The sequence below is a fragment of the Aedes albopictus genome, chromosome 3, assembly GCF_035046485.1.
Source record: "Aedes albopictus strain Foshan chromosome 3, AalbF5, whole genome shotgun sequence".
Lineage (NCBI taxonomy): Eukaryota > Metazoa > Arthropoda > Insecta > Diptera > Culicidae > Aedes > Aedes albopictus.
In genome coordinates, this window is record NC_085138.1 from 87,252,399 (window position 1) to 87,274,531 (window position 22,133).

Sequence of the window (22,133 nt, forward strand, 5' to 3'; positions counted from 1 at the left end):
CTTAGAGTCAAATGATGGTCGTTTTCGACAACTTGTGATGGAGTTAAAATGTTGTATTCACTAATGCCTTTTAACCTCCAGCCGGTCAATTTCAATCCAAATTAAAGTATTCATTTCAAATATCTTTTACATGATTTCTTTTTTACACATTATTTTTCGCGGACGCTTTTTATAGATAACTTGGAACTTGTCGTTTAAAATAAAGTAATTGAACTAATACGATATGCTGTAGGCAGTGATGGAAAACAGTGAGGAATGCAGCTGAGTAGACACAAACGCAAAGCTATCCCACTCGTGAACAACAGAAGCCAGAATATATTCGCACTTCCTTCACTCGCGAGCTAACGAAGCTGGTCGCACTCGTGATTGATTCGCGAAGCAGCTCTGAACATTTTTCAATTTTGTAAAAAAAAAACGAATTTACACGGCCGACAGATTAACTTTTCAGGAACAATGAAGCACAAAACACTACTATCTGATGAATAATTACTTGTTTTGCTATTAAAATCGCACTAAAATGCAATTCCTGCATCTCCACTAGTTCTTCGCGAATAAAAATTCATGAGTGTTTTTGTTTTTGTTTTGCTTCATACTCGTGAAGCAAGCGGGTGCGAATAAACTCACACACGGCTTACTCTCGGCACCGTGAGTAAACCGTTTGTTGCTTTTATACTCGCGAGTTGATTCACGATGAGAGTGTTTCCATCTCTGGCTGTAGGCAATGCGTTGTCTGATAATTTTTCCAAAATGTTCTGATTTATTCAACACAAATTTGTTCTTATCTTCGAAAAGCTATTCATTCCATAGATATGGATTTGTTCATTTGAAAGCACATCCATTATCGATATTAAAGTTTAGAATACGAAATATTTCAATCACAGTACCTTCTAGAGCATGGTGTCACAAACCCTCGCCATAACATTGATAAATATTCTTCTCGCTCTGAAGCCTATATCCCCCACCCGTCTGCCTTCTGATGTAGTAGACTATACCCTCTTCGTCATCGAATACCTGGCAAGTCACCAAGTGGGAATCTTCAAATGCGTATTCTACGACATCAGCAATGGGGGCCCTCTCGATCAGCAATTCGAAGATATTCTAACATCTCCTCGCCTCGATCACATAACCAAGTACACCATCAACGCTTCGTTTACGATGAGGTGGGACTCACCGGTGCCTCAGTGGCCCTCGCTTGTGCTGATCAACGTTCGCGCTGTGAATATTGAGCCGCATCGACGAAGGTTAGGAAAAATGGCGGAAATTCTGAATCCACACACCCGGTTGATGATTCTCTTCGAGGATCGATACTTCCAACCAACGATAGAACTGATAGCTTTGTTCTTTTTCGAGGTGGATTTCACCAGAACGCTTATCATAGAAACAGAAATGAAGTCGATTGTCCGCACGGGATTCAAAAGCAGTTATTTGGGTTTAACAGATTTCGTCCACCCGCGATACTTGTTCAAAAATCTGCTCCTGAACATGGAAGGTCGGTCCTTCACATACAGCTCGGTGGAGGGTGTAGACGAAATGGACCAAAAGTGGATGGACGGTACGGCGCGATATCTGAATGCTACTGGGGTGTACCTGAAGAATCCTTGTCCGGAAGTTGATCGCTTATGTTACCTCAAGTTTTCGATGTCCAAGAAAATTGACATTTCACTGATGGCGCTGAGCGAGGACGACCTCAAACCCAAGTTCTACCGTACACTGTTCGATGTAGTTCCCTGGATCAGCGTGATTGTTGTACCAAGACCTCGAAGCGTCAACGTGTGGGAAATGTTCATGTGGCCATTCACCATGGAGGCGTGGATTTTTCTAGCTGTTGTGCTCATAGCTATCGAAGTGGTCTACCTCAAGCTTCCGAAAATCTTCAAAAACGATCCAATTCTTCTGGTTCTGTGCGGTTTTGAACGGTACAATCTTCACCATGCCTCAACCAGAGAGAAGCTGATTTTCCTAGCACTGATCGTCTACTTCTTTCTGATGTTGAACGCTTACGAGACGCGGATCATTTCCTTCATGACCAATAAGCCGTTGATCGGCGAACTGAAAACTATTCGGGATCTGGCCACCTTCGGAATAACACTCAAGCTTGACAAGTATGCTCTCCTGGCGCACCAGAACGACAGTCTTTTGAGCGAAATTACCCTGGACGATACGGACGAGGTTCAGCTAAAGTTTGACCGTGTCAGCGCGTATTACGGAAGCAAGAGAGAAATTGAGAAGAACATGAAAATGCCGTTCAACTACGATTTCGGGAGGCGACGCACTCTCTACTACATGATTGAGGAGACGCTCGGTATGAACGTTGGGACGTACATGATGGAAAAGAAAAGCGGCTTGTTGGAAATGTTCTACCATACCGAGCGGGTGTTCTTCGAAGCAGGCCTATTGCACAAATGGAAAACCGATGAATTTTTGCGATATTTTGGACTTTTCCTGCACTTTGCTCGGAAGTACAAGACCAAGGAAACACGCACCTGGCTTGTGTCCGAGGATGAGCGGGAGGACATACTTGGACTGAACGATCTCTTGCCGGCGTGGATTGCACTGGGATTTGGGTTGACAGCAAGTGTGGGCTTCTTTCTCGCGGAGACAATAACTCGTAAAGTAGCTAAGAGGAGGAAGCGTTGACAAATCTGATTCGCAAACCAGATACGGATTTGTAATCGATTTGAACTGTTGTTTGTGAAAACATATATAGGGTAATTACGAGCAAAGTCTGATAGCAAATTGAAAACTAATTTTGATGTTGTGATATTGCAAATTTTGATAACCCAGGTTGTTGTCATTTTGGTCGTTTCAACGGTTAAAACATCAAAAATGAGAGCAGAAAAATGTTCCAGTGACAGCAAATTGAAAACCATTCCTGCTATCGATGATAGCAAATTGATAACTGTTTTTGTTATCAGCGCAGCCCTGTCGTCGTAAAATTCGAGCTTCTTAGTCGTTTGATAGTGGGGTGGGCGCTGCTACACAACACAGTTGATAAGGGCGCCAGCGATTGCAAATCCGATAGAAATGTTGCTAAACACAATAATTACTATTTTAAGTGTATAGTATGCTGACAGGAAATATATAAAGCGATACAATATCTTAACAATAAAGCAATTATTAAAATATTTTTTTGATAATAATATTGGGTATAGGGCGGAAGTGGTATACCTCGGTTCTTTGCTAACGGCTGATAACAGTCGAACAATATACGAAGGCGCATCATCAGTGGAAGTCGTTCCTACGAATGTCTTTGGAAGAAACTGCGTTCAACAAATATGCACCAAATGTACCATAAACGGTGCTAATAATATTAGTGGAGCTATACAGGCATGAGACTTGGACCATGCTCGAGGACGAGGAGGTCCTGCAACCACTTGGGATCTTTGCGCAACAAGTGCTAAGGACGATCTTTGGCGGCATGCAGGAGAACGGTGTGTGGCGGCGAAAGATGAACCACGAGCTCGTTGCACTCTGAGAATGCCGAAAAAGCACGGCGAAATTAGTGTGCGCTACTGATTCGCTTGGTTCAAAAATCCTTGGAATACCGAGAGTACGATGGGCGGCTTGGGTGCTGACGGTGGATAGCTGCAACTGGGACATATGGTATTATGGCGGCAAATTATATAGATTTGAGTATGAGCGCCCTCGCAAATAAGAAAAACAACTTGGGGAACTTACGTATTTTCGGCAGTTTTATTTTCTTCGTCTTAGGGTTTTTTGGAACCTGTTGAACTCAATGATGACCTCGAATCCTTCCAAACCAAGCTGAGTTACATGCCCAAATTTCAGGCAATCTGACCGACAAATACGCCCCATGACGAAGAGAACAAACTTGCTGATAAAACCCTTCGTCACCTTATGTATAGACTGTTTAAGAAATTATAAATACTTTTTGTTTATTGAATAAAATAAACTGTTCTGGTGATTTTCGCCAAATTCTTTCAGAATGCAACAAATTGTGCTCCTATTTTTTATGTCCTTCCAATTGACATGATATTTTGAAGAACAGTCGATTTCTCCAACAATGAACTTCATTCGCCCAATTTGCATTGGTGCAAAGGTGTTTTTGTAATGATTTCAACATAATGTATCACAAAATACCAGTAATTGTCTTACTTTTTATTATATTCGCTTTCATAATAAGTTGTCTAGGAAATGCGTTCATCCTGAAAAAAATCGATAAAGACGTTTGCACAACATTTTTTTCTGACATAAAATTTCTTATTTTTTAAGGTCTAAGAGGGAACATCAGAACTACCATACAGTTTCTTATCTTTTCTGAACGCATTCAGTTTGAACCATTTTATTGTTTTAGCTCATTCGACCCTTCCGATGACAAAGCTTGTCATATCATAAAAACAAATGCAATAAGCAGTAATTAAGACATTCGTTTGCTTAACGTTTGTTGCTACCCGTGTTGTTGAGAAATTTCAAATAAAATTGTTTTCATTACGAAGATTTCTAATGATGGTTCTTGGTCAAATATTCCAGTGAAAATTTCTTTTACCAATCTATAAATATCTTTTCTTATCGATACAGTAACTTTCATTGTGTTTGGAAATTGAATATTTTTTTACGCGTTTTTTTTCTTTTCCATTATGCTACATTTTTTGACCAGTTTGTGCAACTTCACATTTTAATCATATAATTTACAGAGCTCTATTTTTTTACTTGTACAACAACATCAACAAAGTTGGTATTATTTGCTTCGTTAGAATGTTTACTATAATAAGAGCTAACTTTTTTGATTATTAAGCTCACATTGAAATGACAGTCTATCGTTTGTGTATTTATAATTTCTGAAACAGCTTTTGAGAAAATCGCCTTAGTGATTTTGAAAATTTTAGTGCTCAGAAAAAGCGGCAAAAGAGGATTTTTTTTTCGTATTTTCAATAAAATGCAGAGGGGCACCTACTATATGGAACTTGGGTAATATGACGGGTTAACCCCCAAAACCACTCCCTTGCGTAAAAGTTCGCTGCCCTGGTTTAGGTATGTAAGAAAAAAATGTTTTTTTATTGTTTTGCTCTCAAATAGTTGTATGAACTTTTGTGAAATTGGTTTTTTTTCTTGCGCTCTGTCTAATATTGGAGAATTGCCTATGTGATTTTAGATGATTTACGTCCTTTCAAATATCAGCAAAATTAACTTTGTCAATATTGCATTTTTTACACTTATAGACGCGTAAAAAAGTCTCATTTATGATATTAAAATGTACTCTGAATCACCTGTATGGTTTTACACTTTTATATCTGTAAAAACTACTGTGATATCAAATATTTTTCATCCACTCTCCCAAATATAAAAAAAATCACTTTATGTGGTTTTTCATGTGTAAAACTGCCTTTAGTAATAATCAAAGCATTAGCGCCCCAGAGAAGGTGTGAAGAAACTCTTTTACGGAATTGGGAATTTGGAATTTTTCGTCCATTTTTAAGTATAAAAGTATCATTTCATTGATTTTTTCGATATTGTTGCGCTTACAAAAAAAACTTCCTTCATGATATTTAAAATTTTGTTTATGCTCCAATACCTTGTCGTGAAAGAAAAAAGGAGCTTTAATATTTTGGAAGGCGATAGAGTCTATTATACTGTCATTAGTGACAGCTCATGTGATTTTTTTACGAAATTGTGTACGGCTGAAGATATAAGAAAAGTTACCTGTGCCATTTTTTTTCGAAATGTTGTCCTTCCGCATTGATTCCTTCAAAAAATCTTAGTTTTCTTTAGAATTTTCTCCAAAGTTATCTGCAGGCTACCAGAAATAAATCTTCCCCGGAGTCCTTCCGATATTACTCCGTGGATTTCTATAAAAATCCACCAAGAATTACATTCGGAAAATCTTTCAAAGATTTCTTTTGACAGTACTTTAGATCATCTTCCTTTTATCGCTTCAGAATTTCCCTTAGAAATTCCTTCGGAGTTGTCGTTAGAGGATCCTCTAGAAATTTCCCAAAAACTCCTCTAGAAAAGTTTCCCATGGTTTTCCTTGAAAAATCCTCCATAGATTTTACCAGGAATCTGTACGATAAGAGATTCCTGCAGGAGTTCATACAGAGATTCCTTCAGGATTCCCTCCAGATATTGCATTACCTCAGACTTTTCTTTAAGGCATTTTCTTTAAGGATAACTCTTATGATCTCTGCACAAATATTTCTACATATTTTTTCAAAAAAATATTTGCTAGGAATTTAAACAGAAATTCCTTTATAAATAGCCCAAGAGTTTTTTCTAAGGATATTTGCAGATGCTTCACAATGCAGTTTCTTCAGGTATTTGATTTTTTTTTTTGAAACTCGCTCACAGATTTCTTCAGGAATACAGTGGTTTTTCGGTTTTATCACGGTCAAAAAAAATTTTACCTTGATAAAAACGAAACCGTGAATTTAGCGAAACGAGACATAAATGTATTTTTTTTTATCCAAAATCGTTTAGCTGCAAAATATATAAGTCGTAGCTTATACTTTTTAACTATTTTGGTGGACTGGACATTGCTGTATTGATTTTATATTGATTTCGGAATGTTTTAAAACAAGTGTGATAAAAACGAAATGAAAATCGTGATAAAATCGAACAGAAAACCGTGAATTTGGGCGAGTAGTGATTAAAACGACTAGTGATAAAACCGAAACGACACTGTACTTTCAGGAAATTCTCCAACAATTTCAATAAATGATTTCTCCAGGAATTTTCCTATAAATATAATTAAAAATTTACCTGGGATTTCTTCAAATGCTCTTCCGGAGAATGATTCAAAAGCATTTGTTATGGTTTCTGCAGGGATTCCACTGAAGATTTCTTCACTACTCTTGCCCCGAGTGTGGAGTTTCGCTGAAGTGTACTAATACGTACTGACACTTCAGAGGAGAGTTCACGGAACTGCTCAGAATTACTTTCAGAAATTTCTGCTGGCTTTCCTTTTGAAATTCCTATGGAAAGATATTTTTATCTCCAGAGACTTCTTCAGAATTTCAGAGATTTCTTCAGCAATTACAGCAAGAGATTGTTTCAAAAGTTCTTCCAAAAAGTACTTCAGAAGTTCTTCTAAAAACTTCTTTACAAATCCTAAAGGGATTGCTTCAGAAATTCTTCCCAGGGTTTCTCCAAGATATCCTCAGTGATTTCTGCAAAAAATACTTAAAATGATTTTTTTCTAGAAATTGCTCTAGTGGTTCTATAAGAAAAATTTTCTGGGACGTCTTTAGAGATCCCTTGAGAATTTATTCAGACATTCCTCCAGTGATTTTTCAGAAGTTCTTCCAGAAACATCACAAGAATTGCTGAAGAATTATTTGAAAATCAAGGAATTTTTAAGCAGTCCCTGTAGAATTGTCTCTAGAAATCCCATAAAAACTCCTGAAGATACCTTCTGAAATCCCTTAGAGAAATTTTTTAAATATTTTGGAGGAATTTCTGGACAAAAAATTCATGCAGTTATTTCTTAAGCTAATCTAGAAGAATATCGGAAGAAACAGGATATCCTTTTTATTTTCTGAGAAAAAAAAATCAATGGAAATTTATGAAAGAAATCAGCAAGGAAAAATGCTTGAGAAACCTCAGGAAGGGTTTCTGAAAAATCCGCAGGGAAATGCTGCAGGAATCTCTCTTAAAATAACTGCGGACATCGTAGGAAAATACAATTCAATAAATTTCTGAAGAATCCTTGGATTTCTGGATTTTCTGGAGGAATTCTGTAGATACCTCTGAAGGAGTTCTCAGAACAGATTCATATACATTTTCTTAACGAATTTTATACAAAAATACCTAAACTAGGGTCTGCGACCATTTGGGCAGGGGTACCTATTTTGAGTACTTGCTGCTATAACTCAGTCAATTTTGAACCGATTGACTTGAATTTTGGAACATAGCTAGATACTGTAAGTGTCTGATCGTGTTCCAAGAATCAAGAAAACCGGTTTAAAATTGGCTGAGTTATAGCAGCAAGTGCTCAAAATAGGTCCCCCTGCCCAAATGGTCCTAGACCATACCCCTGGAGCAATTTTCTAAAGAAATCCTGCAGAAACATTTTTAAAATTCTTGAGGAATTCTTAGAGAACCGCTGAAGGCATCAATAAAATGAATTTGGACTCTTTGGAAAAATACCTGGAAGAACTGGAGAATCCTCTGCATGTACAGGGGATAGACAAAATGATCGGGACAGGCAAATTTTGAGCTTTTCAAAAAATGTTCAAGTAGCTGTTACTTTTCGAAAAGTGCATAAAACATTCTCAAATTTTTACTGTCAATAGATCAACTAGCTGTGGTCAAAATTTGAAAAAGATCGGACTATTCTTCACGAAGTTATAAAGATTCTAGAAAAAGGTATAATTATTCGATAGCTAACTTTGAGCTGTTATATCTCCGGAATCAATGAACCAAATGCAATGAAGTTTTGACCATTTATGACTTATATGATGAGCTTTGAAATACGTTTTACTATACTTGAAAGTTTTAATAAGAGAAAAAGTTATAGCGATTTAATTTATTTTATGTTTTTTTAGTAAATTGGTCTATTTTTAATATGCATTCCATTACTTTTTTTCAATTTATTGCCGGCTATGTTGTTAGATTTCTTCAAAACATATTTATATCCGAGTCAATTAAAGGGAATTTAAATGAACTATAATTAGTACCTTCAATTTTGAAACGATATTGAAGTTTTGGATAATTTGGTGTTATATTAGAAAAATAATCTAATCGTTTTAATTTTCTTCCGTGTTAAAAAATTTAAGTTAATTTCATTGCATTCGGTTCAATGATTCCGGAGATATAACAGCTGAAAGTTAGCTATCGGATAATTATCACCTTTTTTAGAATATTTATTACTTCATGCAGAATAGTCCAATCCGTTCCAAATTTTGACCATAGTTAATCAACTTACAGTAAAAACTTGAGAACATTTGATGCACTTTTCGAAAAGTTACAGCCACTTGAACATTTTTTGAAAAGTGAAAATTTTGCCTGTCCCGATCATTTTGTCTATCCCCTGTATTTATAGAAAACAATTATGATAAATTCCATAAAATGCTGAATTCTGAAGTTTTTTTCTGCAGGAATTGTTGATAGAATCTTTGAAAAAAAAAACCCTGAAGAAAGGTCTGCATAAATCCAAAGCAATGCCTAGAGGGACACCTGCGTAAACCCTTGGGTGAACTTGCAGAGGAATTTTCTAGAAGAATTTCCACGCAAATGCTTGAGAAAATCTCTGAATATATGGAGTAATACCTGATGCAACCTACCTATAAAAAAATGTGATAATTTCTGATAAAGTGCCTGAAAACAAACTGAATTTCTAAAAGAAACCCCTAGATGAATTTCTCAAACAATGTGTGAATCTTTGTGAACAAAATCCTTCCAAAATTGCGGCAATGAATTTCTATTGAAATTTCTAAAAGAGTTTTAGGAAGCATTCCTTCAGCAATGTTTTAAGAGATACTCGAAAGAATACATGCATGTACTTATACAGTAATTTCGGAATAACTTCCTGGGGTAACCCGTGGACCAGTTTCAACATTTGTCTTTTGAGAATTTTTCTTAGAAACTCCTGTAAAAGCCAAGGATAATTTCTGTGACAATTTAAAAAAAAATTCTGGAAGAACCGTTCGAGAAATTTTCAAAGACATTTTCTGACAGGGATGCTTTTTGAAGTTATAGTAGGAGGAACCTTTAGAAGATTTCTTGCTTAGGCGCAATTCACAAACTACGTAACGCTATAGGGGGAGAGGGGAGTATGTCCGAGCGTTACGGTCTTCACAAACATTTTCGGATTTTCATACAAAAAAGCGTTACGGAGGTGGGAGGGGGGCAGTGGTGCAGCATGGAGGGTGCGATGGGTGCGATCTGCACCGGGCCCCCGATTTCAGGGGGCCTCCAAATCAAGGAAGGTTTTTTAACACTAGTTTGAATAAAGTTCTTTAAATAGCGAAAGATTCCTATAAGTTCATCACTTCGCAGAACTTTTAATAGGTATGTGGGGCCCCTTCGTGTTTATCAAGAGTTTTTTTGAAATATGGCACACAGATGGTCCCAAAATTAAAAGAAAAATGTGTTAGAATTTAAATTGAATTTTACGAAATTCAGTATCGATATGGAAGTAAAATTCACGAGCATTGTGAAAACGTCCCTGATATCCTAATTACCAAACATAGTTGTGGACTTAGCCTCAGGTAGTAACCGAAATTCAGGGGCCGCAGTTATGAAAATTAAGATCTGAACACATGTCAGCTCAAAACCGTAATAATAATAATTTGTCGAATGAGCACGAATGATAACAAAAATTACGTAATCAATCGGCGCGATAATCGCTTTGTTTTCGAATAGGATGAATTTGGGGTTGTAGGATTACTTAGACACGTTGACCCTACCAGGAATCCTCGAAGATTTTTTTGGACGAAATTTCAGAGGAACTTCTGGAGGAATCAATAATAAATCCTGGAGAAATGCTTGACTGAGATGCTTGAAGGTAACTTTGAATGTTTTTTTTCGGAATGAGAATGAGTGTTTTTTCGAAAGAATTTCTAAGAAGTTTGATCAAAAGTCATAATGGAAATTTTTAGAAGAGTTCTTAGAGGAAGGATAGCAAAAATTCCTGAAGGAATCCTTGGGGAAACTCGTAGAGTAGATGAATTCTAAAGAATTCGTTGGAAGAAATCCAGAAGGATTTTTGGAAAGAATTCCAACAGAAGTTCCTCTCAGAATTTTCTTAGAGGAACTTCTTTACGGATCCTTGGTAGATTTTTTAAAAATTATTATCCAATGGATTCTTTTGAAATTTCTTGGAGGATTTCTAGGATGAATCTCTTAATAAAACTTTAGAGAAACTCCTTGAAGAGCCCTTGCAGATTTTCTTTTTAGAAAAAAACGTTGCAGTAATTTTTGAAGGAATCCTTGGAGAAATTTCTAAAAGAATCTTTGGAAAAAATCTTAAGAAATCTTCAAAGGAACGCCAAGATAAGTAATGAATACTTGAGGAAATGCCAAGATAACTTCTTGGATAAATCAATGGAGAAATGATTTACATCCGTGGAAAAAATATTTAGGGAATTCTAAAAGAACTTTGAAGCCTTTGCAAGAATGTTTTGAAGTACTCTGAAGTACTTTTGAAAACATCCTCGGAGACAGCACTGTAAGAATACATGAAAGAGTGTTTAGAGAAATATTGAATGACACCCATTCATGAATTACTTGAAACATTCTTGAAGACAAATTATTATTCAAAGAAAATGATGAAGCAATCTTTGAAAGAATTCATAAAGGATTACTTGATGCAATTCATAAATAAATTGTTAAAAAATCGTCATAATTCTTAGAGAAAAAATTACGTTCGTTGATGTATCCTTGCAGAAATCTTCGAAGAAATTCTTAAAGGAATACAGAAAATATTTTTTAACCTTCAGCCAGTCAGTTAGCCACCACTGCCAGCATCACGCTAATGCTGAGAAGTCGAGATTTTTTTAACGCTTTGTACAAAATATAACGGCGTGATTATTTGAGAGTTAGAAGAATAGATTTAACATTGTATCGGTAATTATCATGGGGCCCCCAAATTCCTAGCTACGCCACTGCAGGGGGTGGGGGGTTAAAAATATCGATTTTAGCGTTAGGTAATAAATGGATGCTGCCTTAAATCATTATAATAAATCCTGTGAGAATCTTCTTTATGTTAACGTTCCAAAATTATTGTGATAAATCCTCAAGGAATCCCTTAAGGAATTTCTAACGGTGGCCCTAAAGGTAATCCTGGTGAATTCCAGAGAAAATTGAGTTCAATAAAAATGTGTAGTTCATTGATAGCGAATCAGAGCCAGCTCTTAGCCTAGATTAAACTCGAAGCGGTTTATTAAAGTTTGATATGTAATCAGCGCCTAATGTTTGTAAACATTCGCTCCCAGATAAATTGATTTGAACGTTCCATTTTGCTTCAATTTATGCAGTACATCAATTTCTTTTTTTTTTTGTGTATGCCAGTTAGCCGACAACATTGATTTAAAACAAATCTGAGAATCGTTCTTTATTCGTTAATTCATGCTTGGATTTATCAAGCGTTTCAGCTACAATTTTCATGATCCATACACGATAAAAACTTTATACATTGCATATGTGAGATCAATACTGGAATATTGTAGCATAGTTTGGTCACCATGTTCCATCACACATGAGGAACGAATAGAATCTGTACAAAAGCAATTCTTATTATTTGAACTCCGTAAATTAGGCTGGACAAGATTTCCTCTTCCTTTATACAAAGCTTGTTGTATGTTAATCAACATACAAACATTGAAAGAGCGCCGTGAATTTGCGATGATTTCGTTCATTAATGATTTAGTTTCTCATCGAATAGATTCAGCTGAACTGTTATCCAAACTCAATTTTTACATACCATCTCGACCATTACGAAACCGGAATATTTTCATTGCCAACAATCATCGCACAAACAGCGGAACGCTCACTCTGATGCGCACAAGCGGTCATGCTCCACCATCTGCTCGACTAAAGGCTTGCAGTAAAACCTAACCCGACCCGACCGTGTACGGATTGATGAATACACGCACACACATGCTGTACAGAAAGCAGTCCGGTTTGCGTACAGTTTATGTGTATGTGTTCAGCTCTGGTCACTTGCAGAAGCAGTTTTTCGGTCATCCCTTGTCAGTTCAGTCGTCGAGAGCTTTTACACTTTCGAGCATGAAATTGTCTGTTTTCGCCACGCACATTCGGAAGCGTCATCGTTGCGAGTAGTTTTTGTTTTCATCATTGAACTGGAGTCGTCAATCCACCGTCGCGTCCGCGTTTCTCAACCCTTGTGAGTGTTTTCCCCCTTATCCAGTGTGTCTATTCATTTTGCATACTCCGGACAGTATTCGTCCGAGTCATCGCACATTCGGTTACGTTTCGTGTTTCGTGGAATTAGAAGAAAGTTTTGAAATGGAAGAGTACCGTTACTCGGCGTCGTGTTACGTCGGATATTTGAATCCTTTCACCCCCCGTAGCGGTCCTTATTTTGGGGAAAACCGTTAAATGAATGCCCTTTGGTCAACCGATTCGGCAAGAGCTTGGGGTCAACCTTGTCCCACTGAAGGCACCCAGCCTATTTGCCTCTTGGTTGGTGTGTGGTGCTGTTGTTTCTGTCTGGTCCGGTGGCGCTGCTGCAAAAAACTCGGTGTTTAGTTGATTGGTGCGTGATAACGATTTAACCAAATCAAAATTGCGAGCGTTGGTTCTGATATTGTGAAAAAGTGTCAGATGCTGCATAAATTTAAGAGTTATTCTCATCAAATCAAATCGTTCAAATATTAAGTTTTAAAAAGTTGATTAGTTCATAGTTCAGTTAACCCAAGTTAATGAAGTTAGAAGCGGCAAAGAAAATTCGAAGATATCTCTTGTCGCCGAATCTGCAGAGCAACAACAACGATTTCCCCAGGAACTGAACATTAGACCTGTTCACTTTGAAACTTTTTTTCTCCGATTCTCCGTGACACATCAAAATATCAATCCACATGTAAAACCAAGTCTTCAGTCCAAAATTGAGCCAAATTGATAAAGATTTAAAGGTGTATCAAATCGATTTTGTGTTTTTTTAGCCGTTTTCACAGAAATTTACTCGGAAATTCACAAAATTGCTCCGAAAAGATACCGGAGATACCGTTAAGATATAGTTAGAACAATACTCTACAACTTTGCCGAAGACACTACGGTGTTTAAATTGCGTATTTTGAAGTTATTCAACAATTTTTGTTAAAAAATCACGAAAAAACACGATATTTTTACGATTTTACATATAAAAGTCATGTAATTTTACATTGTTTTAGGTGACTAATTTTATGAGCTATTGCTCCTTTGTGTAACGAACATTTCGTCCATACATCGTTTTTGTGTAGGAATTCGTTTTCATTGACTAATTATCAAAAGTATGTCACGTTGATACTAAAAATCGCACAGAGTTACCAGCACGTATTAAAACAAAGTTACCCATGATTAAGACGTCATGCCATCGTATTCTAATGTCTTTTGATTTAAGTATCAGAAATGGTGCAGATGGTAAGGCTCGAGCTTGCGGATCAGAAGGTCCCAGGTTCAAGCTCAAATACATGATAAACTTTTTTTTTTCTTTCTTTGTAGCAGCTAGGATGATGAATCTGCCATGACTTACACGCAATCTCCCAAAGAATAATGATCGAGACCTGCCAATTAAGCCCATTCCAGGACTAGCTAGATATTTAGTTTATACTTGTTGACAATAAATCGTGTCGACGAGATCAGCTGGGCGAAATATTGAGCATCTGTTTGATAATGATCAATTTAGCTAAAACAATTCAATACGATGAAGGAACTGCTTCTGGATGCAACATTTTACAGACAACTGTGGGTGGGGCTTACTTGTTATCTATCTACCCACAAATCAGCACAACTACACGATGAAGGGAAACTTCATTCTTACTATGCGCTCTACGGGTCCGAAACAATGCTATGATGCCAAATTGCAATGACATGCAGTGCGTAGTTTCATCAACTTATAGCAGGATCGAGACGCAAAAAATGCTATTCCAGGACTCGAACCTTGAATCTTCGAATCCACAATCTCATGCTCAACCAACTGCACCAAATTAAACTGTTGCAGATGAGACAAAGAAGTGTAATGACGTTTAAATCATGGGTAACTTTGTTTTATTTTATGCTGGCAACTCTGTACAATTTTTAGTATCAACGTGGCAAACTTTTGATAATTAGTCAATGAAAACGAATTTCTATACTAAAATGATGTATGGACGAAATGTTCGTTACACATAGGAGCAATAGCTCATAGAATTAGTCACCTAAAACAATGTAAAATTACATGACTTTTACATGAAAAATCGTAAAAATATTGTATTTTTTGGTGATTTTTTAACGAAAATTGTTGAATAACTTTGAAATACGCAATTTAAACACCGAAGTGTCTTCGGCAAAGTTGTAGAGTATTGTTCTAACTATATTTTAACGGTATTTTCGGTACCTTTTTGGTGCAATTTTCTTGATATTGAAGTACATTTTTGTGAAAATGCTCGAAAAAACACAAAATCGATTTGATACACCTCTAAACCTTTATCAATTTGGCTCAATTTTGGACTGAAGCCTTGTTTTTGCATGTGGATTGATAATTTGATGTGACACGGGTAGGTCAAAAAAAGTGAACAGGTCTACTGAACATGATTGGAGCTGGATCAGGAGATTTGGGTATGTTTGATCTATGTAATTATGATTGGTGTTTATTAATGAGTTCTCGCATTGTGGATTAGGCGTGAACATTGTGGATTTTAATTTTTTCAGAAACACATATTTATGTGAATTTCATCGGTATTGATTTTGGAAGTTGTTTCGGCGATTTTGTTAGAAAATCATTCGGATTTTTTTGTATGTGAATGATATATCTTCGACTTTCACACATCGGGAGGCTACGATAGGCGGGTCACGTCATCAGGATGTCGAATAGCAACCCAATAAAAATGATTTTCGTAGTACGCAGCGAGCAAAGTGTGCCGATCAAGTGGAGGACGATTTGCGAATCCTCCACAATAACACAGTACAGAACTGGTGATTCCTTAAAATTTTTGGTAGAAATTCAATTCAAATTGACTCCTGCAAATGATTTGAAAGTTGTTTTGTTATTTGTTATTTGTAATGTTATTGACAACAATAGCCTGCTATTATCTTCGGTTTTTTGTTCGTCATTTCCGTAATGAAATTTCTTCGGCAAACTCGTTGGAAATTCGATTCAAGTAGAATCCGACAAATTATTTGGAAGGTCTTTTCAGATTTCCTTCGGCGAATAAGAATGAAATATCTTTGGAAACTTGGTAATTTGTTCCTTTGTCGATTTCCTTAGAAATTCAGTTGTGGTTGGCTTCGACAATCAATGCGGGAACTTCATTACTTTGCCATTTATTAGAGAATTCCTTTAAGCTTCCTTTCGGAAATTTCTAAGATTTTTTTTGTGATTTTTGTGATGATTCTTTTGGAAATTTCGTTGGAAATTTGACTTTGACAGTTTCTTTGATATTTTATCCGAAATTCGTTGGAAATTCGGTAGAAATTTGCTTATCCAATTTATTCGGATATGCCTTATGAATTTTTCACAAAAATTTCTAAAATGTTTCTGTTGGCAATCCATTTGATCATTCCATTGTCAATTTCATTGCGTGCAAGGATATTTAAACGAAAATTCTTTCGATAATTTCTGCGACAATTTAAAAGAAAACTACCTTTGAAATTTTCTATTGCAATCTATTTGGAAATTTGTTAGCGATATGCTTCGGCAAATAAATATGGAATTTCTATAAAAACTTGTAAGAGTTATTGTTCGTTTTTCATTTTTCTAAAATTCATTAGAAATTTACCCAAGCAATTTATTTGTACATTCGTTTTAATTTACTTTTTGAGATTAAATCTTTTGAAAATTTCTTTGGCAATTTCATTGGTTGGGAATTCAATTTAAATTACCTGCGGCAAATTATTTGTAAGTTCTTTTGGGAGTTCGTTCGTAAACTTGTAAAAAATAATTTACAAGTTCTTTGATAATTGGGTTATTGAAAGATAAAAAATATTGCTATTGCCTACAGCTTAATCGAAAGAACAAATATTTATTTTTATGAGCATAAATCATTTCATTCGCACATTGTTTCGATAGTCAAATGAATGAAACAGTTTTAATTGTCGTGGATAGAATGACAGTGTAACGACCCTAAGTCGTTATCACCCTTACTATTCCATACTAATTAGGATTCCTCAGTAAATATAATGTAATTGTCACTTATGTGGAACATTGGCACTTTTACCCTAGTAGCGATAAAGTTTGCGTTTAAATGTAAAAACAGTAAATATAATGTGTCGCCCGAGTACGCACATGTGAATCAACGGTTCACCGTTAAGATAAACAAAGACCTAGAGGTCAGAACGCTCCGAGCGAGCACGTTGGAATCTACGAACCACCGTTAACGTAAATAGTAAATAGCGAGTCACGTGGGGTTCAACGAATGTCCGTTAACACCCAAAGGTATGAACTAGGTAGCCAAAACAGACGTGTACAGTCATAAATATTACTTGAAAGCCAACTTATAAAAGACATTACTATGTTCAGAGGGGGGCAGTCAGTATGTAGTCAGCTAATAGTTGAGTTTATAGAAGTCAGTTGATAGGAGTTAGTTTATAGATGAAAGTCTATAGCGAAGTCTAGATGGGGAAGTCAGAGAGTGAAAGTGAGAGCTGTGCTCAAGTGTTAAGTTTTAGTTTTAAGTGTTTTAGTTTTATAAGAACAATGGACAATATAAGTGAAGAAAGGAAGTGATGTAGCAGTTATCAATTTGATGACAGTACCATGGGGGGAAAGGGAAATAAAGTACATCTTTTTGTACAACAGTTCATCGATAGAATGTCAACTCGTCTAAACAAAAAAAACTATCAAACTTTGAAAAAAATGATTGATTTTTTCATTTCAAATAATTTCTAGGTAAAGATTCAGACTATGCGACAATATTCAAATCGTAGAAGAACCCATGGAATTTCATGCATGATTTCTCTTTACAACAAATTATGGATTTTTTCCGGAATTTGGCATTTTATGTAAATATATTTATTTATTTATTTATTAGCCGTCTTTAGTTAGAAAAACTACACAGACCGATACTTAATCCTATTTTTAAATTCTATTCTACTAACATTAAAATCAAATTCGTCATAAACAGCATTAAATAATTCACAAGACCTGTCCAGAGGATTATTACGTCCATAATCAGTTCTATGTCCGGGAATCCACAAAAGGCTAGCAACGCGGAGTTGTCGGTTGGGTGCACGGAAACTGATTCTTTGGAGCAAGCAGCTACAGTCGATGCGGTTGGTCAGCATGTCAAAAATAAACATTCTCCGCAGGAAAGTTTGTCGTTCCGTTAGAGTCTGCAGTCCAATTAGAGCGCACCTGTGTTCATACGGTGGTAGGTTTCGGGCATAAATCCAGGGCAGTCGGCGTAATGCAAATCGGACGAACCGTTTCTGAACATTTTCGATTCGTAGTTCGTGAACACCGCGATACGGGGCCCAGATTTGAACTCCATATTCAAGGCCGCTGCGAACCAGCGAACAATACAATGCTTTTAGGGCGTAGATGTCATCGAAATCAGCGGTATTACGGCGCAAGAATCCAAGCATTGAATTGGCCTTGGCAATGGTCTTGGAAATGTGCTTATTAAACTTCAGTTTGCTATCTAGAGTTATTCCAAGGTCCTTGATGGAGTAAACTCTCTGCAGCATCGCAGAGTCCATCGAGTACTCAAACCGTATCGGTTCATGCTTTCGGGTGTAGGTGATGACTTTGCATTTTTAAGGATTTGTCTGCATTCCATTCATTCGACACCACGATGTCAATCTGTCAATATCAGACTGAAGAGCACAGTGGGTGGTCGTGGGTACCGACTATTGCCAAATCCCATTTACACTCAATCTGGTACGGTCAGGGCGTTAACACTGAACACCCAAAATGGTCAAAAATAACGTTTTATTAAATTTTGCCTCCTGAGGGGGTGGTCGTGAAGTGAAGTGAAGTGATTTTTTTTTTGAAAGATGTGCACCACGTGTATGGTGGTAAAAATCACATTAACCATTTTACATGGTTATTTTGAGAAAAATCTTTTTTGACTTAAAAATAAAGCCCCTTAGTCGTCGACTAACCGTGACTAAGGAGGACGACAGGGCTGATCAAATTTTTTTGTCAATTTGAATTGCCCAAAATGCTCTCAAATGACGTTTTGTTAGTTTTTGCTACCTGAGGGGGTGGTCGTGGGTACCGACTACTGCCAAATCCCATTTACACTCAATCTGGTATGGTCAGGGCGTCAACACTGAACACCCAAAATGGTCAAAAATAACGTTTTTTTAAATTTTGCTTCCTGAGGGGGTGGTCGTGGGTACCGACTATTGCCAAATCCCATTTACACTCAATCTGGTACGGTCAGGGCGTCAACAGTGTACAACCAAAATGGTCAAAAATAACGTTTTATTAAATTTTGCTTCCTGAGGGGGTGGTCGTGGGTACCGACTATTGCCAAATCCCATTTACACTCAATCTGGTATGGTCAGGGCGTCAACACTGAACACCCAAAATGGTCAAAAATAACGTTTTTTTAAATTTTGCTTCCTGAGGGGGTGGTCGTGGGTACCGACTATTGCCAAATCCCATTTACACTCAATCTGGTATGGTCAGGGCGTCAACACTGAACACCCAAAATGGTCAAAAATAACGTTTTTTTAAATTTTGCTTCCTGAGGGGGTGGTCGTGGGTACCGACTATTGCCAAATCCCATTTACACTCAATCTGGTACGGTCAGGGCGTCAACAGTGTACAACCAAAATGGTCAAAAATAACGTTTTATTAAATTTTGCCTCCTGAGGGGGTGGTCGTGAAGTGAAGTGAAGTGATTTTTTTTTGAAAGATGTGCACCACGTGTATGGTGGTAAAAATCACATTAACCATTTTACATGGTTATTTTGAGAAAAATCTTTTTTGACTTAAAAATAAAGCCCCTTAGTCGTCGACTAACCGTGACTAAGGAGGACGACAGGGCTGATCAAATTTTTTTGTCAATTTGAATTGCCCAAAATGCTCTCAAATGACGTTTTGTTAGTTTTTGCTACCTGAGGGGGTGGTCGTGGGTACCGACTATTGCCAAATCCCATTTACACTCAATCTGGTATGGTCAGGGCGTCAACACTGAACACCCAAAATGGTCAAAAATAACGTTTTTTTAAATTTTGCTTCCTGAGGGGGTGGTCGTGGGTACCGACTATTGCCAAATCCCATTTACACTCAATCTGGTATGGTCAGGGCGTCAACACTGAACACCCAAAATGGTCAAAAATAACGTTTTTTTAAATTTTGCTTCCTGAGGGGGTGGTCGTGGGTACCGACTATTGCCAAATCCCATTTACACTCAATCTGGTACGGTCAGGGCGTTAACACTGAACACCCAAAATGGTCAAAAATAACGTTTTATTAAATTTTGCCTCCTGAGGGGGTGGTCGTGAAGTGAAGTGAAGTGATTTTTTTTTTTGAAAGATGTGCACCACGTGTATGGTGGTAAAAATCACATTAAGCATTTTACATGGTTATTTTGAGAAAAATCTTTTTTGACTTAAAAATAAAGCCCCTTAGTCGTCGACTAACCGTGACTAAGGAGGACGACAGGGCTGTATCAGCGCAAGAAAAATGAAAAATTGTCAAATGAAGAGTTTTTCGGTTGATATCATATCCTAAATGCACTAATGATATATCCCTAGAATTACATTGTTTACTAAAAGATTTAAAAACTATTGTGACACTAAATATTTACATTAACCCATTTCCACCCAGTGATCTATTTAAAGATCAGATGCCTCGAACGCCCAGTGATCTATTTATAGATCAGTAACATTTATAATTACATAACTACGGAGAAATGAAGCATTTTGGAAGACTGGTGTCTTCAGCAAAGTTGTTGAGAAGATCAAGAACTCTTCGATAGTACGTAATTTAGTACGTATTCGCTCCAGTAGGTGGCACTAGTGATCACGAAACATTGTGCTTTGACAGGTGTTTCGTCAACAGCTATTGCTAATACTGTCGCCTTCGTATCTTGAGAATCAGACTACATAGAAAAAAAAATATATTCAGCAAAGTTGATCAGGACATCAAGAGCTATCCCATAGTGAACTAGTTGGTTCTAGGTTTATCCGTTAAATGGCGCTAGCGGGCTCTAAAAAAATAAACCTCTTCATCTCGAGAATCCGACTACATTGAAGTATTCTCCCAACAAACATTTTTGCTCTATAAGACTGGAACAAACCATTCTTAAACTAACTTTAGCTTAAGAAACTGTTGTTCAGCTAGCTCTGTTACTTGGGCTGTCTTCGGCAATCTCGATCAGGACATCAACAGCTATCCTGTAGTGAACTAGTTGATTGTAGGTTTGTCCGCTAGGTGGCGCAAGTGGGCTCTAAAAATTCTGAACTTCTGTATCTCGAGAATCAGACTACATAGAAGAATTTCGCCTTCGGCAAAGTTGATCTAGGTGGCGTTAGTGAGCCCTAAAAATTCCAGACATCTGTATCTCGAGAATCAGACTACATTGAAAAATATCGTCTTCGGCAATGTCGATCAGGACATCAACAACTATCCGATAGAGAACTAGTTGATTGTATGTTTGTCCGCCAGGTGGCTAGGTGGTCGGCTGTTCGAGTCCGTATGAAGTTGATCATCAATATTAACTTCTTTTTCTCGATCAGCCTAGATAGCTGTGTAGTGTCGGTAGCGATTGTCTCAATTGGCTAAGAATAACACTACGGACCGCCTGTTCCGGTGGTAAGAATCCACCAACAGGTGACCCCTAATTCATGGTGTGATGCGGCTTTATGCTTACCGTGCCTAGGAATGAATGGCTAGGGGGGTCTAATAAAAACCTAACCGCTAACGGAGCCTGTGGAGTACCAGGGCGCCCTCCACAGTATGTAGCCCTTACTGTGCTAACCGGAGCAATGGTGCAGTGGACCTTGTGTTTCTCCGAGACAATCGGCTACCCTTCTTTAGTCTCACTTGAGGCTAAATAAGGGCGGGATTATGAAGATGTTGTTAATTAGTTTAAATTTTCACCTATATGGTTTCGCATTATGCGATTTACACAGTGTATTCTGTGTATCCTCGCCTTTGGCGTTTTCCAATCGATACCGATTTGGTTTTATTGTTGCTGTTCTTTGTTGTGCTGTTGTTGTGAAGAGTTTAATCTTACCTAGTTTGGGTAGTGGCTACGGTTAAGATAGCTCAGATCAATCTTCAGCATAAAAGAACAGCAACGATCAATCTTTGCAGACTTATGCAAAATGGTACTGCCCAAGTGGCCTTGGTACAAGAACCTTACTTTCGTAAGGGAAATTTCTATCTAGGAAACCTTGTGAACCCGGTGTTTGCCACTTTCAGTAAACATGAAATGGCAAACTCGCGTGTCATACCTCGAGCCTGTGTGCTTGTCAACAACGCAATAGTTGCTACACTCATCTCTGAACTAACCACCAGAGATGTATGTGCTATCACAATTGATGTATCTGTTGGAAACCTCAACAGGAAATACGTCTATTGT

The 22,133-nt window shown here is 37.2% G+C and overlaps 1 protein-coding gene and 1 long non-coding RNA gene across 3 annotated transcripts in view; both read right to left on the reverse strand.

The window, feature by feature from the left end:
• Positions 1-22,133, reverse strand: part of LOC109401325 (uncharacterized) — a 332,029-nt gene that overhangs the window by 247,192 nt on the left and 62,704 nt on the right. The window lies entirely within an intron of this gene.
• Positions 15,992-21,179, reverse strand: LOC134290017 (uncharacterized). Its single transcript, XR_009998801.1, has 3 exons — positions 19,660-21,179; positions 18,791-19,410; positions 15,992-18,540 (listed from the first exon to the last, which is right to left on the reverse strand). It is a non-coding gene; the product is annotated as an uncharacterized LOC134290017 (long non-coding RNA).